General features: G+C 43.9%; 1 protein-coding gene across 3 annotated transcripts in view; it reads left to right on the top strand.

The window, feature by feature from the left end:
- Positions 1–10,658: 10,658 nt before the first annotated feature.
- The window catches only part of LOC139545471 (protein NLRC3-like), a 75,509-nt gene continuing 69,121 nt past the window's right edge, over positions 10,659–17,046 (top strand). The window contains exon 1 of one of the 3 annotated variants that reach the window (XM_071353294.1): positions 10,659–10,777. The gene's annotated coding sequence lies outside the window, so the exon portion shown is untranslated. The remainder of the gene's footprint in view (positions 10,778–17,046) is intronic. The other 2 variants (XM_071353286.1, XM_071353266.1) reach the window with 2 other exon arrangements.

Genomic DNA, 17,046 nt, shown 5'->3' with positions numbered 1-17,046 from the left:
TGCCTGTCCCGGTTATATGAACTACCTACATTATTACACATGTTATTAGTAAATTGTGGAAATAAATTAAGATATGAAAGATTTTATATATATACAATACTATCGAGGTGAGTGTTGGAAAATGCTTTTAGCAGTTAATCTGCTTCTGTTCGGTAGGTGGCACTGTGTGCTCTTTATAAAGGATGGGTCCCAATCTCTCAAAGGCCCTAAAATCCAGGGGGACAGGGGTGGTCTGACAGTCACTGGGACCACAATCCAACTACGGATGGGGGGAGGTTTTAGCAGGTGGTAAAGTGGAGAACAATTGTAGGTTTACTCAGTAGCAGTGCAAATACCATGGTACAGCTACAGCTGACGTCGGAGGTTTACATACAATTAGGTTGGAGTCATTAAGACTTGTTAACAAACTATAGTTTTGGCAAGTCGGTTAGGACATCTACTTTGTGCATGACACAAGTAATTTTTCCAACAATTGTTTAGACAGATTATTTCACTTATAATTCACTGTATCACAATTCCAGTGGGTCAGAAGTTTGCATACACTAAGTTGACTGTGCCTTTAAACAGCTTGGACAATTCCAGAAAATTCTATCATGGCTTTAGAAGCTTCTGATAGGCTAATTGACATCATTTGAGTAAATTGGAGGTGTACCTGTGGATGTATTTCAAGGCCTACCTTCACGCTCAGTGCCTCTTTGCTTGACATCATGGGAAAAATCAAAGGAAATCTGCCAAGACCTGTTCATCTGTACAAACAATAGTATGCAAGTATAAACACCATGGGATCACGCAGCCGTCATACCACTCATGAAGGAGACGCGTTCTGTCTCCTAGAGATGGACGTACTTTGGTGTGAAAAGTGCAAATCAATCCCAGAACAACAGCAAAGGACCTTGTGAAGATGCTGGAGGAAACAGGTACAAAAGTATCTATATCCACACTAAAACGAGTCCTATATCGACATAACCTGAAAGGCGGCTCAGCAAGGAAGAAGCCACTGCTCCAAAACCGCCATTAAAAAGCCAGACTATGGTTTGCAACTGCACATGGGGACAAAGATCGTACTTTTTGGAGAAATGTTCTGTCTGATAAAACAAAAATAGAACTGTTTGGTCATAATGACCATCGTTTTGTTTGGAGGAAAAAGGGGGAGGCTTGCAAGCCGAAGAACACCATCCCAACCGTGAAGCACGGGGGTGGCAGCATCATGTTGTTGGGGTGCTTTGCTGCAGGAGGGACTGGTGCACTTCACAAAATAGATGGCATCATGATGTGGAAAATTATGTGGATATATTGAAGCAACATCTCAAGACATCAGTCAGGAAGTTAAAGCTTGGTCGGAAATGGGTCTTCCAAATGGACATTGACCCCAAGCATACTTCCAAAGTTGTGGCAAAATGGCTTAAGGACAACAAAGTCAAGGTATTGGAATGGCCATCACAAAGCCCTGACCTCAATCCCATAGACAATTTGTGGGCAGAACTGAAAGATCATGTGCGAGCAAGGAAGCCTACAAACCTGACTCAGTTACACCAGCTCTGTCAGGAGGAATGGGCCAAAATCCACCCCGACCGTGTGTGTGTGTGTGTGTGTATGTGTGTAGGTACAGTATGTGTGTGTGTGTGTGTGTAGGTGTGTAGGTGTGTAGGTGCCAGTACCTGTATGACGTACATTTTTAAGTTTGTGCTTTTTTTAAAACCAATGTCTGTGTTCATGCAGGTGACTGATTGAACGAATCCTCACTATTAGTATCTGCAATTTGGCAGTATGCCCAGAACCTCATTTACAGAAAGATATCTCAGTTTAAAGGTCTCAGCTTAGAGAGAAGAAGCCTTGTGAGGTATTTGTCTGTCACATGCTGTCAAAGGATTCCCTTAAAATAACCATCCAATAATTCAAACACGATGAGAGGTTAATAGTTCACAATCTCTTAGAGTTGAAGATTCTGCTATTTGACTGATGGCAGTTGAAGAAGGTTCTGCTATGTGACTGATGGTAGTTGAAGATACCATAGATTCTGCTATGTGACTGATGGTAGTTGAAGACACCATAGATTCTGCTATGTGACTGATGGTAGTTGAAGACACCATAGATTCTGCTATGTGACTGATGGCAGTTGAAGATACCATAGATTCTGCTATGTGACTGATGGCAGTTGAAGATACCATAGATTCTGCTATGTGACTGATGGTAGTTGAAGATACCATAGATTCTGCTATGTGACTGATGGTAGTTGAAGATACCATAGATTCTGCTATGTGACTGATGGCAGTTGAAGATACCATAGATTCTGCTATGTGACTGATGGCAGTTGAAGATACCATAGATTCTGCTATGTGACTGATGGCAGTTGAAGATACCATAGATTCTGCTATGTGACTGATGGCCCATGGAAGTATTTCCATACCTGTTGTGTGTGCAGTTGTGTAATGTATTTAAGTAAAAAATACATTAAAGTACTACTTAAGTAGTTTTTTAGGGTATCTGTACTTTACTATTTATATTTTTGACCACTTTTACTTTTACTTTACTACATTTCTGAAGAAAATATTATACTGTGAATTGGAAAATGATCCAATTCACACCCTTATCAAGAGAACACGTAGTCAACCCTACTGCCTCTGATCTGGCGGACTCGCTTAACACACATGCTTTTATACTTTTACTCAGGTAGTGTTTTACTGGGGGACTTTTACTGAAGTCATTTTCTATCAAGGTATCTTTACTTTTACTCAAGTAGAACAAGTGGGTACTTTTTCAACCACTATGTGTGTGTGTGTGTGCAGCAGATGTAGGAGAATGTTGACCTCTGTTAACCTCAGGTTGACCCCAAACAACCCTGTAAAGATTTAGAAACCCAGAGATCAGGAGAGGGAGAACACACACCTTGCCTCTCTTCTGAGTATCTCCTGATTGACATGTGTACTATGGTGCATTGAGTTGGTTGGAACTTCTCCAGCATGCTGATATTAAACAATGATACATTTTAAATTGACAACTCTACCATGACATATTTCATTATATAATTTCCATGACCTGAGTGAAATGAATGTGGAACAGTGAAGTGACCACAGCATGTGGTGGTGGTGTAGGGGAACAGAACAGTGTAGTGACCACAGCATGTGGTGGTGGTGTAGGGGAACAGAACAGTGTAGTGACCACAGCATGTGGTGGTGGTGTAGGGGAACAGAACAGTGTAGTGACCACAGCATGTGGTGGTGGTGTAGGGGAACAGAACAGTGTAGTGACCACAGCATGTGGTGGTGGTGTAGGGGAACAGAACAGTGTAGTGACCACAGCATGTGGTGGTGGTGTAGGGGAACAGAACAGTGTAGTGACCACAGCATGTGGTGGTGCATTAGGGGAACAGAACAGTGAAGTGACCACAGCATGTGGTGGTGGTGGTGTAGGGGAACAGTGTAGTGACCACAGCATGTGGTGGTGGTGTAGGGGAACAGAACAGTGTAGTGACCACAGCATGTGGTGGTGCTGTAGGGGAACAGAACAGTGTAGTGACCACAGCATGTGGTGGTGGTGTAGGGGAACAGAACAGTGTAGTGACCACAGCATGTGGTGGTGGTGTAGGGGAACAGAACAGTGTAGTGACCACAGCATGTGGTGGTGGTGTAGGAGAACAGAACAGTGAAGTGACCACAGCATGTGGTGGTGGTGTAGGGAACAGAACAGTGTAGTGACCACAGCATGTGGTGGTGGTGGTGTAGGGGAACAGAACAGTGTAGTGACCACAGCATGTGGTGGTGGTGTAGGGGAACAGAACAGTGTAGTGACCACAGCATGTGGTGGTGCTGTAGGGGAACAGAACAGTGTAGTGACCACAGCATGTGGTGGTGGTGTAGGGGAACAGAACAGTGTAGTGACCACAGCATGTGGTGGTGGTGTAGGGGAACAGAACAGTGTAGTGACCACAGCATGTGGTGGTGGTGTAGGAGAACAGAACAGTGAAGTGACCACAGCATGTGGTGGTGGTGTAGGGAACAGAACAGTGTAGTGACCACAGCATGTGGTGGTGGTGGTGTAGGGGAACAGAACAGTGTAGTGACCACAGCATGTGGTGGTGGTATAGGGAAACAGAACAGTGTAGTGACCACAGCATGTGGTGGTGGTGTAGGAGAACAGAACAGTGTAGTGACCACAGCATGTGGTGGTGGTGTAGGGTAACAGAACAGTGTAGTGACCACAGCATGTGGTGGGGGTGTAGGGGAACAGAACAGTGTAGTGACCACAGCATGTAGTGGTGGTGTAGGGTAACAGAACAGTGTAGTGACCACAGCATGTGGTGGGGGTGTAGGGGAACAGAACAGTGTAGTGACCACAGCATGTGGTGGGGGTGTAGGAGAACAGTGTAGTGACCACAGCATGTGGTGGTGGTGTAGGGGAACAGAACAGTGTAGTGACCACAGCATGTAGTGGTGGTGTAGGGGAACAGAACAGTGTAGTGACCACAGCATGTGGTGGTGTAGGGGAACAGAACAGTGTAGTGACCACAGCATGTGGTGGTGGTGGTGTAGGGGAACAGAACAGTGTAGTGACCACAGCATGTGGTGGTGGTGTAGGGGAACAGAACAGTGTAGTGACCACAGCATGTGGTGGTGGTGTAGGGGAACAGAACAGTGTAGTGACCACAGCATGTGGTGGTGTAGGGGAACAGAACAGTGTAGTGACCACAGCATGTGGTGGTGGTGTAGGGGAACAGAACAGTGTAGTGACCACAGCATGTGGTGGTGGTGTAGGGGAACAGAACAGTGTAGTGACCACAGCATGTGGTGGTGGTGTAGGGGAACAGAACAGTGTAGTGACCACAGCATGTGGTGGTGGTGGTGGTGGTGTAGGGGAACAGAACAGTGTAGTAACCACAGCATGTAGGGGAACAGAACAGTGTAGTAACCACAGCATGTAGGGGAACAGAACAGTGTGGTGACCACAGCATGTGGTGGTGGTGTAGGGGAACAGAACAGTGTAGTGACCACAGCGTGTGGTGGTGTAGGGGAACAGAACAGTGTAGTGACCACAGCATGTGGTGGTGGTGTAGGGGAACAGAACAGTGTAGTGACCACAGCATGTGGTGGTGGTGTAGGGGAACAGAACAGTGTAGTGACCACAGCGTGTGGTGGTGTAGGGGAACAGAACAGTGTAGTGACCACAGCATGTAGTGGTGGTGTAGGGGAACAGAACAGTGTAGTGACCACAGCATGTGGTGGTGGTGTAGAGGAACAGAACAGTGTAGTGACCACAGCGTGTGGTGGTGTAGGGGAACAGAACAGTGTAGTGACCACAGCATGTAGTGGTGGTGTAGGGGAACAGAACAGTGAAGTGACCACAGCATGTGGTGGTGGTGTAGGGGAACAGAACAGTGTAGTGACCACAGCATGTGGTGGTGGTGTAGGGAACAGAACAGTGTAGTGACCACAGCATGTGGTGGTGTAGGGGAACAGAACAGTGTAGTGACCACAGCATGTGGTGGTGGTGTAGGGGAACAGAACAGTGTAGTGACCCCAGCATGTGGTGGTGGTGAAGGGGAACAGAACAGTGTAGTGACCACAGCATGTGGTGGTGGTGTAGGGGAACAGAACAGTGTAGTGACCACAGCATGTGGTGGTGGTGTAGGGGAACAGAACAGTGTAGTGACCACAGCATGTGGTGGTGGTGTACGGGAACAGAACAGTGTAGTGACCACAGCATGTGGTGGTGTAGGGGAACAGAACAGTGTAGTGACCACAGCATGTGGTGGTGGTGTAGGGGAACAGAACAGTGTAGTGACCACAGCATGTGGTGGTGGTGTAGGGGAACAGAACAGTGTAGTGACCACAGCATGTGGTGTAGGGGAACAGAACAGTGTAGTGACCACAGCATGTGGTGTAGGGGAACAGAACAGTGTAGTGACCACAGCATGTGGTGGTGGTGTAGGGGAACAGAACAGTGTAGTGACCACAGCATGTGGTGGTGGTGTAGGGGAACAGAACAGTGTAGTGACCACAGCATGTGGTGGTGGTGTAGGGGAACAGAACAGTGTAGTGACCACAGCATGTGGTGGTGGTGTAGGGGAACAGAACAGTGTAGTGACCACAGCATGTGGTGGTGGTGGTGCTGTAGGGAACAGAACAGTGTGTGACTGTTTCCTGTGTCCAGGTTGAACACGTCTGAAAAGCAGTGATCTGGAGACTGAGATCTCTAGTCTGGAGGGTTATCAGAGGTTGCTGAAGGTAATGTCATGTCTGAGAGGTCAAATGTCATTGTGATCAAACCACATATAGATCACAGCCGTGTGTGTGTGTGTGTGTGTGTGTGTGTGTGTGTGTGTGTGTGTGTGTGTGTGTGTGTGTGTGTGTGTGTGTGTGTGTGTGTGTGTGTGTGTGTGTGTGTGTGTGTGTGTGTGTGTGTGTGTGTGTGTGATTTGTGGATACAGGAAGTGACAATAAATTCAATGTCAATCAAATCAAAGTTGAATGGTCACGTACACAGTTTAGTAGAGGATAAGGTGGGTACATTACTAGCTCCTAACAATGCAGTAAAATGTCAAACAGGTACACAATCAATAACAATTAAAGAGAAAGAACAACAACAAATCTATAAATGTCAGAACAAATCCAATTAACAACCCAAATAGCACTGTAACAATAATCCAAATGTACTCTTTAAGTATCTACACTGGATGAATGTACACAACATATACTAGAAATGATATGTACAATAGTAGAAATATTAGAATGAGCTATGTCGAGAATACAGTATATAAATATACAGTACAAAACCCCATGGCAAAATGGATAGAATTGCAGGAAATATAATATATAATTAAGCAATAAGGCCAGAGGGGGTGTGGTGTATGGCCAATATACCACGGCTAAGGGCTGTCCTTATGCACTGGTTACCAACGTAATTAGAGCAGTGAAAAGTATTAGAACTGTGTGGTTCCAGACCTGAATGCTGATTGGCTGAAAGCTGTGGTATATATCAGACCGCATACAACGGGTATGACAAAACAAATGTGCTGTTCTAATTACGTTGGCAACCAGTTTATAATAGCAATAAGGCACCTCTGGGGTTTGTGGTATATGGCAATGAAATAGTACCATGGCTAAGGGTTGTATCCAGACTGTAAATACAAGCTGAGAATCTATACTATAACCTTTTAACTTTAGTAATTGTTTGAGTTCAAATCCAAACTTTTGGAGTATAGAGCTGAAATAAGACAAGAGGCTTCACTGTCCCAATAATTACAGAGGGAACTGTATGTATGTGAATGGTGTGTGTAGACAGTATGGACAGTATTTGAATAAAAAAAAGGATGAGCCATGAATAGAATACAGTATCTACATATTAAGTGGTTAAAAAAAGGATGTAAACATTATTAAAGTGACCAGTATATACTGTACATAGGGCAGCGGTACGGGTGGTAGCCAGCTAGTGACAGTGGCCGTGTCTCAATACCCATACTAGCATACTAAATAGTACGTGATTTCTTTTGTGTGTTTATAGCATTTAAAATGTAGAAAATAGTGTTTATAGCATTTAAAATGTAGAATAGTGTTTAAAATGTAGAAAATTGTGATTAAAATGTAGAAAATAGTGTTTATATGATTTGAAATGTAGAAAATAGTGTTTATAGCATTTGAAATGTACAAAATAGTGTTTATAGCATTTGAAATGTACAAAATAGTGTTTATAGCATTTGAAATGTACAAAATAGTGTTTATAGCATTTGAAATGTAGTGTTTATATGATTTGAAATGTACAAAATAGTGTTTATAGCATTTGAAATGTACAAAATAGTGTGTATAGCATTTGAAATGTACAAAATAGTGTTTATAACATTTGAAATGTACAAAATAGTGTGTATAGCATTTGAAATGTACAAAATAGTGTTTATAGCATTTGAAATGTACAAAATAGTGTTTATATGATTTGAAATGTACAAAATAGTGTTTATAGCATTTGAAATGTACAAAATAGTGTTTATAGCATTTGAAATGTAGTGTTTATAGCATTTGAAATGTACAAAATAGTGTTTATATGATTTGAAATGTACAAAATAGTGTTTATAGGATTTGAAATGTACAAAATAGTGTTTATAGCATTTGAAATGTAGAAAATAGTACTCTGATTGCGTCATCTAATGTGGGATTGTGTTGACTCCCGCCATTCATTCAATTTATCTGATTATCAGCTGTTGTCAAACACCTGAGTCGGAAAAGAATTGTACTAGATCAAAAGGTGAAATAGGTATGCAGGTTAAGAATGTAGTACGGTACTATGGGTATTAGGACACGGCCAGAGTCTGAGGTTCAGGGCAGGTTACTGGGAGATCAGCTAGTAGTGACTGTTTAACAGTCTGATGGCCTTGAGAATCTGTTTCTCAGTCTCTCGGTCCCAGCTTTGACGCACATGTACTGTCTCCGCCTTCTAAATGGTGGCAGGGTGAACAGGCCATGGCTCGAGTGGCTGAGGTCCTTCATGATCTTCTTGAAGCTTTTCTTCATTGTCAATGTGCTCTTGATAGGCCAGGAGTCATAGAGAATACCCTAAATTGTCTTTCTCGCCAGAGGGTGGATGTGACTTCCTGTCTATAGCCCATGTGACTGATGACGACAAAGTGGAGTTTCTCCCTCCCCATAAGTTAACAGAGACACACGTCATAATGCACACCTCAGGATTCTCTGATTATGACCTCACCAAGGACAATGGCAAACCCATCGATGGACTTGTGTTGTTATTCTTCAAACCACCACATGAATCTGGATGGGACTCCACACTGTATGACTTGTTGCTGCCCAGGAATGTTGTGAGGGACCAGGTACACATGCAGATTAGATTAGATTTAAATAGTAAACATGTTAACGTCATGTTAACTTCTTTATTAATGTTTACCAAATGGTAATTCTGCTTGTCTACAGTGATTGATTCCTATTAAAGACTCAACTCGGACTGCCAAACATCTGCTTTGTAGCTCGATTTACATTTAAAGGCAATGTTCCTGCGTAAGTGGAGATTGTATTCACATTAAACGCTGCGTATTTCGGGTAAATCAGAAATGACCTTTAAAATGTCAAACACGCTATAATGCACATCTTCCGTGGTCCGGATTGAATCTAGCCCTAAGTCATAATGAATAGCGTACTTTAGGTGGAGAAGGAGTGGAAGGATCAGGGGGCAGTGTTGAAGGTAACACCTGACTGTGAGATAACCCCAAATCAGATGTACAGCCTCTCTGGACACACAGTGCGCCTAATGCAGCCCAAGGAAAAACACTGAAACACTGTCATATAGGATGCGGTACTGTCTTGCTTGTAATTCATGTGTTTTAACCTTTAACCCACTGGGCACAGACGTCAGTTCAACGTCCAGTTTTGATTTACATTTTTGTTTTCAACTAACGTGAATTCAACGTGAAATCAACAAAACATGTCACCATATCGTTGAATTTTATTTTAAAAGTTTGGTGTAAAAAATATGAAATGTCCATATGTTGATGACTTTTTGCTAATCCAATCAGCTTTCCATGTTTTTTTTCTTCATGATTTGGTTTGGGTTTAATTGTGTTGCTGTCCTGTGGCTCTTTGGGGTCTGTTTTTGTTTGTGGACCAGTTTGCTTAGGGGACTCTTCTCTAGGTTCATCTCTCTGTAGGTGATGGCTTTGTTATGGAAGGTTTGGGAATCGCTTCCTTGTAGGTGGTTGTAGATTTTAAAGGCTATTTTCATACCTGGGTATTGGCCTAATTCTGCTCTGCATGCATTATTTGGTGTCTTACGTTGTACACAGAGGATGTTTTTTTTAAATTCTGCATGCAGAGTCTCAATTTGGTGTTTGTCCCATTTTGTGAATTCATGGTTGGTGAGTTGACCCCAGTCCTTTTTTGTGTGCTCTCGTGCAACAGTGTCTAGATGGAATTTGCATTTGTGGTCCTGGCAACTGGACCTTTTTGGATCACAACTATTTTAGTCTTACTGAGATTTACTCTTAGGGCCCAGGTCTGACAGAATCTGTGCAGAATATCTAGGTGCTGCTGTAGGCCATGCTTGGTTGGGGACAGAAGCACCAGATCATCATCAAACATTTGACTTCAGATTCTAGTAGGGTGAGGCCAGGTGCTGCAGACTGTTCTAGTGCCCTCGCCAATTCGTTGATGTTTATGTTGAAGAGGGCGGGGTTCAAGCTGCATCCGTGTCTCACCCAACACTCCTCATCCTCCTTTCACAGCATCACAGCCCAATGGCTCCTCTTCATCTTCCCTGTATCTTCCCTGTAACAGTTCACACCGTATTTCCCTGCCGAACCACTTGGGGGCGCTAGACACCAAAATAAATATCCTACATCCTGTCTAGGTGCCTCGGATCTATTCACCAAACACAGGGATTACCTGGTTTTTTGTTGCAATATGTTTTCTTTTGGAAAACATTTTGTTACGGTTTGCACAGGTGATCAAGTGCTCCCGAGTAGCGCAGGCACTGCATCTCAGTGCTCGAGGCGTCACTACAGACACCCTGGTTCGAATCCAGGCTGTATCACAACTAGCCGTGATTGGAAGTCACATAGGGCTGCGCACAATTGGCCCAGCGTGGTCCGGATTTGGCCGGTGTAGGCCGTCATTGTAAATACGAATTTGTTCTTAACTGACTTGCCTAGTTAAATAAAGGTTAAATAAAAAAAAGTTTTTTTTTTGTTGAGGAGGCTGATCCGGATATGTAAATGATTTAAAAAACGAAAGTAATTTTGGAAGACGGGATGAACGGACTGTTTCTGTTGAGCGAGAGATACAAGGTAAGACGACCATTGTTATGTGTATGCATAAAGTAGATGATCATTTTTTGGGACAAAGCGTTACTGTATAATGCTTTCCTTAAAAATGCTAATTTGATGCGCAGGTGTTAATTCATTCCCTGTCTGTCTCCAACGAGAGAGCGCCTCTTTTTTTATAGACCTATCCGTGGCTTCTCAAAACCGGTTATAAAATACAACAAACTACAAACAAACATTTCCTTTTCGAATCTACAGTTATTTCTAACGCTTTTCACGAGGACAAATGTGTTGTGTGAAAGTGAGGAGCCATGAAATGTGAAAAGCCTTGCAACTCAACTTCCTCAAAACCGAGATGCATTTATTAGTGCTCACGGTAGCAAAACGTTTTGCAACGGAAACCATTTGCCACTTTTTTTGTACACAGTTCTGAGTGAACTGTTTATGCTACGTTGCAAAACGGGTTGGTATGGTGCAATCCCAGTAAGGATTTCCCTTTTTTTAACGTTTTTTTTTTGTCCTTTCCGGACCGGCTGCCAGTATGATACATACAGTACAGTAGACCAGAGTACGGTATGGTCATGACAATGGTCATGACAATCCTAGAAAATGATCAACTCCTAAAAGTTTTGGAAAAGTAATGGAAATGAATACAATAATTTATTTTAATGTCATTTATTTAGGCACAGTTGTAAAATATTGTATCAATCAAATAAATATCGACATATCAGCCAGGATCGTAATTGCACTGTGTTTGCGCGCATCAACTGTATAGTGCGAGACGAGTGTGCGGTTGCTTAAGGAGAGCCACATGACAGCAGCGGGTAGCAGCCTGGACTATAACATATGATAGAGGAAAGATTAACTAGGTAGACAATTCAAAAACAGATATTGTACACTCTAGTTAACCATTGTCAGCACGTATTCTTGTTTTCGTCATGTCCCCAAAAACTTTCCACCGACACTCGCGAATAACGCCACACAAAGTTGTTTCACTTTTTTGAACGATTCATATGATTAATTTCAACGATTCTTTTTGACGAAACGAACGATTTACTTCGCCATTGTATTAGTTGGGATTTTGTTCAATCCCATTGAATTTAATAATTTGAATCAAAATGATTTGTGAACATTAATTTTAGGAAAAAAGATTAGATGTAGCCTTTCTTTTGGATTATGTGGATTCAAAACGGATTTTGCTAATCACCCTGCAAAGTAAACACTTCTAAGGTAGCTAAGATAAATATGACTTCCAGAAAATATGTGGGCTCACTTCAGCTAAATAAAAATATTTGTAGCCTACCATAGCCATTTGATCTTTGATATATGTAATTAATTAATGATTTAAAAGTGCATACAACGTGTTTGGTTATAATGTTAATGTTTTAAGGCTGGTCAACCATCCTGCAGGAGAGTTGGATATAATGTTAATGTTTTAAGGCTGGTCAACCATCCTGCAGGAGAGTTGGTTATAATGTTAATGTTTTGAGGCTGGTCAACCATCCTGCAGGAGAGTTGGTTATAATGTTAAGGTTTTAAGGCTGGTCAACCATCCTGCAGGAGAGTTGGTTATAATGTTAATGTTTTGAGGCTGGTCAACCATCCTGCAGGAGAGTTGGTTATAATGTTAATGTTTTAAGGCTGGTCAACCATCGTCCAGGAGAGTTGGTTATAATGTTAATGTTTTAAGGCTGGTCAACCATCCTGCAGGAGAGTTGGTTATAATGTTAATGTTTTAAGGCTGGTCAACCATCGTCCAGGAGAGTTGGTTATAATGTTAAGGTTTTAAGGCTGGTCAACCATCCTGCAGGAGAGCTAATGCCGTGCAGGCTTCTATTCCAGTCCCCTTCTAACAAACCACCTTTAAGAAATGAGCTGCTCAACCAGACGTTGACACATTGGCTCCGATGTGTCTGAGCAGGGCTTGGTCAAAAGCCTTCACCCAGTAGCTCTCCAGACTGATGGTTGACCACATGGGTTTTATACAGTTGCCGAACCGCTATTGTACTTTGTCAGTGGTTAAGTGTCTTGCACAACGACAGGAGATGGTAGGCTACGTGGGATCAGAGAGCAGCCTCTCACTGTCGATACCACATTTATGCTAAAACATTTATACGTACATATAAACACAGCCAATTGTTGGTCATGGAAATTTGGTTTAAAGTCACAGAGAAGTCATGAAATTCCATCAGTCAAAATGTGCATGAACCCTGCTGTAAAGAAAAGTAGAGTTCAGGACAGTAGAGGACATTATAGTGTGCTGTATTGCTCTGTATTTTACTCTACTGTAGTCTACTCTACTAAACTCTAATGTACTACACTAAACTCTACTGTACGATACTGTACTCGATGGAAGTCACCCTCAGTTTCGTCAGCAATGTGACAACGTAGGGCCCTCCAAGTAAGTTTAGGGGCGAGGGGGCTGGTTTGGCAAATCACTGCTGGGAGGGCTGCAGGAGCTATTGAGCTTACTGATCAGTACAGTGATCGCCTACATTTAACAAACCTGCTTTTTAGGGAATTGCCAGGGACCTCACCATACAATATTATCACCATACTCTGGTGCCAATACGATATATCATGTGATTCTCAGGATTCTATATGTATTGTGATTCTCAGGATTCTATATGTATTGTGATTCTCAGGATTCTATATGTATTGTGATTCTCAGGATTCTATATGTATTGTGATTCTCAGGATTCTATATCTGTTGCGATTCTCAGGATTCTATATCTGTTGCGATTCAATACTGGGATTTTATTTCAATTCGATGTTCCAAACATATTGCTCACCATGTGTCTGCTGCAGAGGGACAAGAATGAGCCATGAGAAAACAAGTGTTGATCAGTCATGGAAATGTGTGCCATCCTTGTCTAAGTGAAAGTACACCTTAGAGTGGATAAAAACACCAGAGAAGCTCTTTATTATTCCCCAAAATGTGAAATCTACCTCAAAATGCACTACCTATTCTCTCTCTGAGTGCTGCTTTTAACAGGCAGAGACGCTTTTGATGCCGTCCCCCTTTGTATCTCTCTCTTTCTTTTATACATATATGTGTATATGTGTATATATATGTGTATATATATGTGTGTATAGCTCAGTCTTGAAATGAAATAAAACAACAACCCATCTGTCGGGCAGAGTGCCTTACTGCACAGTGAGGTGGGTGGCCATGGTGCTGAACTGGCCATACATGGCCTCTATGCTTTAGCGCAGTAGGCCAGTGTTACACACTATGTTTTGTAAGGGGGACACTTTGGGTTGAGACAATCAGTGAGGGCCGCACAGATTTTTCATTTGTTGTACTCTTTCTTCCAATATTATCAATTATCAATTGAGAGTAAATTCAGAGCAGTAGAACACATGCAATTGAGTTGATGTACAGCACATCACAAATATATACATACACACATCAAGTAGACTACATCACATGTATACGACCCATATTAAGGGTTACCTCAGTAGTTGGATGAGCGAAAATGTCCCTTCTGCTCATTGACTGAATTCATTCTAAGTGTATAGTCTGTTGTTGTTACCCTTGTGAGGCAATCCGCATTGGCTAGTCTGTTTCTCTGTTTTTGTTTCACAATGTACATTGTTGAAAATGTTGCTTCACATGAATAAGTGCTGACAAAAAATGTGACCTTTTGCACACGCTACTTCAAAAGTGGATACTCTGTGTCTGACACAAGGCTCCAGGAAATGGGTAACACTTGATCTTAGTTCACCTTGCAATGTGCCATTGGCCTGCAGCTCTGCTATCTCACTCTCTATTCCAGCACGGTCAGGACAGAGGCCTGTGATGACTGGGGTCAGAGATGACACTGTATCTCACTCTCTATTCCAGCACGGTCAGGACAGAGGCCTGTAATGACTGGGGTCAGAGATGACACTGTATCTCACTCTCTATTCCAGCACGGTCAGGACAGAGGCCTGTGATGACTGGGTCAGAGGTGACACTATATCTCACTCTCTATTCCAGCACGGTCAGGACAGAGGCCTGTGATGACTGGGGTCAGAGATGACACTATATCTCACTCTCTATTCCAGCACGGTCAGGACAGAGGCCTGTGATGACTGGGGTCAGAGGTGACACTATCTCACTCTCTATTCCAGCACGGTCAGGACAGAGGGCTGTGATGACTGGGGTCAGAGATGACACTATATCTCACTCTCTATTCCAGCACGGTCAGGACAGAGGGTTGTGATGACTGGGGTCAGAGGTGACACTATATCTCACTCTCTATTCCAGCACGGTCAGGACAGAGGGCTGTGATGACTGGGGTCAGAGGTGACACTATATCTCACTCTCTATTCCAGCACGGTCAGGACAGAGGGCTGTGATGACTGGGGTCAGAGGTGACACTATATCTCACTCTCTATTCCAGCACGGTCAGGACAGAGGCCTGTGATGACTGGGGTCAGAGATGACACTGTATCTCACTCTCTATTCCAGCACGGTCAGGACAGAGGGCTGTGATGACTGGGGTCAGAGATGACACTGTATCTCACTCTCTATTCCAGCACGGTCAGGACAGAGGACTGTGATGACTGGGGTCAGAGGTGACACTATATCTCACTCTCTATTCCAGCATGGTCAGGACAGAGGGCTGTGATGACTGGGGTCAGAGGTGACACTATATCTCACTCTCTATTCCAGCACGGTCAGGACAGAGGCCTGTGATGACTGGGGTCAGAGGTGACACTATATCTCACTCTCTATTCCAGCACGGTCAGGACAGAGGCCTGTGATGACTGGGGTCAGAGATGACACTGTATCTCACTCTCTATTCCAGCACGGTCAGGACAGAGGCCTGTGATGACTGGGGTCAGAGATGACACTGTATCTCACTCTCTATTCCAGCACGGTCAGGACAGAGGGTTGTGATGACTGGGGTCAGAGGTGACACTATATCTCACTCTCTATTCCAGCACGGTCAGGACAGAGGGCTGTGATGACTGGGGTCAGAGGTGACACTATATCTCACTCTCTATTCCAGCACGGTCAGGACAGAGGGCTGTGATGACTGGGGTCAGAGGTGACACTATATCTCACTCTCTATTCCAGCACGGTCAGGACAGAGGCCTGTGATGACTGGGGTCAGAGATGACACTGTATCTCACTCTCTATTCCAGCACGGTCAGGACAGAGGGCTGTGATGACTGGGGTCAGAGGTGACACTATATCTCACTCTCTATTCCAGCACGGTCAGGACAGAGGGCTGTGATGACTGGGGTCAGAGGTGACACTATATCTCACTCTCTATTCCAGCACGGTCAGGACAGAGGCCTGTGATGACTGGGGTCAGAGATGACACTGTATCTCACTCTCTATTCCAGCACGGTCAGGACAGAGGGCTGTGATGACTGGGGTCAGAGGTGACACTATATCTCACTCTCTATTCCAGCACGGTCAGGACAGAGGCCTGTGATGACTGGGGTCAGAGGTGACACTATATCTCACTCTCTATTCCAGCACGGTCAGGACAGAGGCCTGTGATGACTGGGGTCAGAGGTGACACTATATCTCACTCTCTATTCCAGCACGGTCAGGACAGAGGGTTGTGATGACTGGGGTCAGAGATGACACTGTATCTCACTCTCTATTCCAGCACGGTCAGGACAGAGGGCTGTGATGACTGGGGTCAGAGGTGACACTATATCTCACTCTCTATTCCAGCACGGTCAGGACAGAGGGTTGTGATGACTGGGGTCAGAGGTGACACTATATCTCACTCTCTATTCCAGCACGGTCAGGACAGAGGGCTGTGATGACTGGGGTCAGAGGTGACACTATATCTCACTCTCTATTCCAGCACGGTCAGGACAGAGGGCTGTGATGACTGGGGTCAGAGATGACTCTATATCTCACTCTCTATTCCAGCACGGTCAGGACAGAGGCCTGTGATGACTGGGGTCAGAGATGACTCTATATCTCACTCTCTATTCCAGCACGGTCAGGACAGAGGGCTTTGATGACTGGGGTCAGAGGTGACACTATATCTCACTCTCTATTCCAGCACGGTCAGGACAGAGGGTTGTGATGACTGGGGTCAGAGATGACTCTATATCTCACTCTCTATTCCAGCACGGTCAGGACAGAGGGCTGTGATGACTGGGGTCAGAGATGACTCTATATCTCACTCTCTATTCCAGCACGGTCAGGACAGAGGGCTGTGATGACTGGGGTCAGAGATGACTCTATATCTCACTCTCTATTCCAGCACGGTCAGGACAGAGGGCTTTGATGACTGGGGTCAGAGGTGACACTATATCTCACTCTCTATTCCAGC

Source organism: Salvelinus alpinus, chromosome 2, assembly GCF_045679555.1.
Source record: "Salvelinus alpinus chromosome 2, SLU_Salpinus.1, whole genome shotgun sequence".
In the NCBI taxonomy this organism is placed as follows: domain Eukaryota; kingdom Metazoa; phylum Chordata; class Actinopteri; order Salmoniformes; family Salmonidae; genus Salvelinus; species Salvelinus alpinus.
The sequence above is the reverse complement of the archived record's forward strand: the minus strand, read 5'-3'. Positions and strand labels throughout refer to the sequence as shown.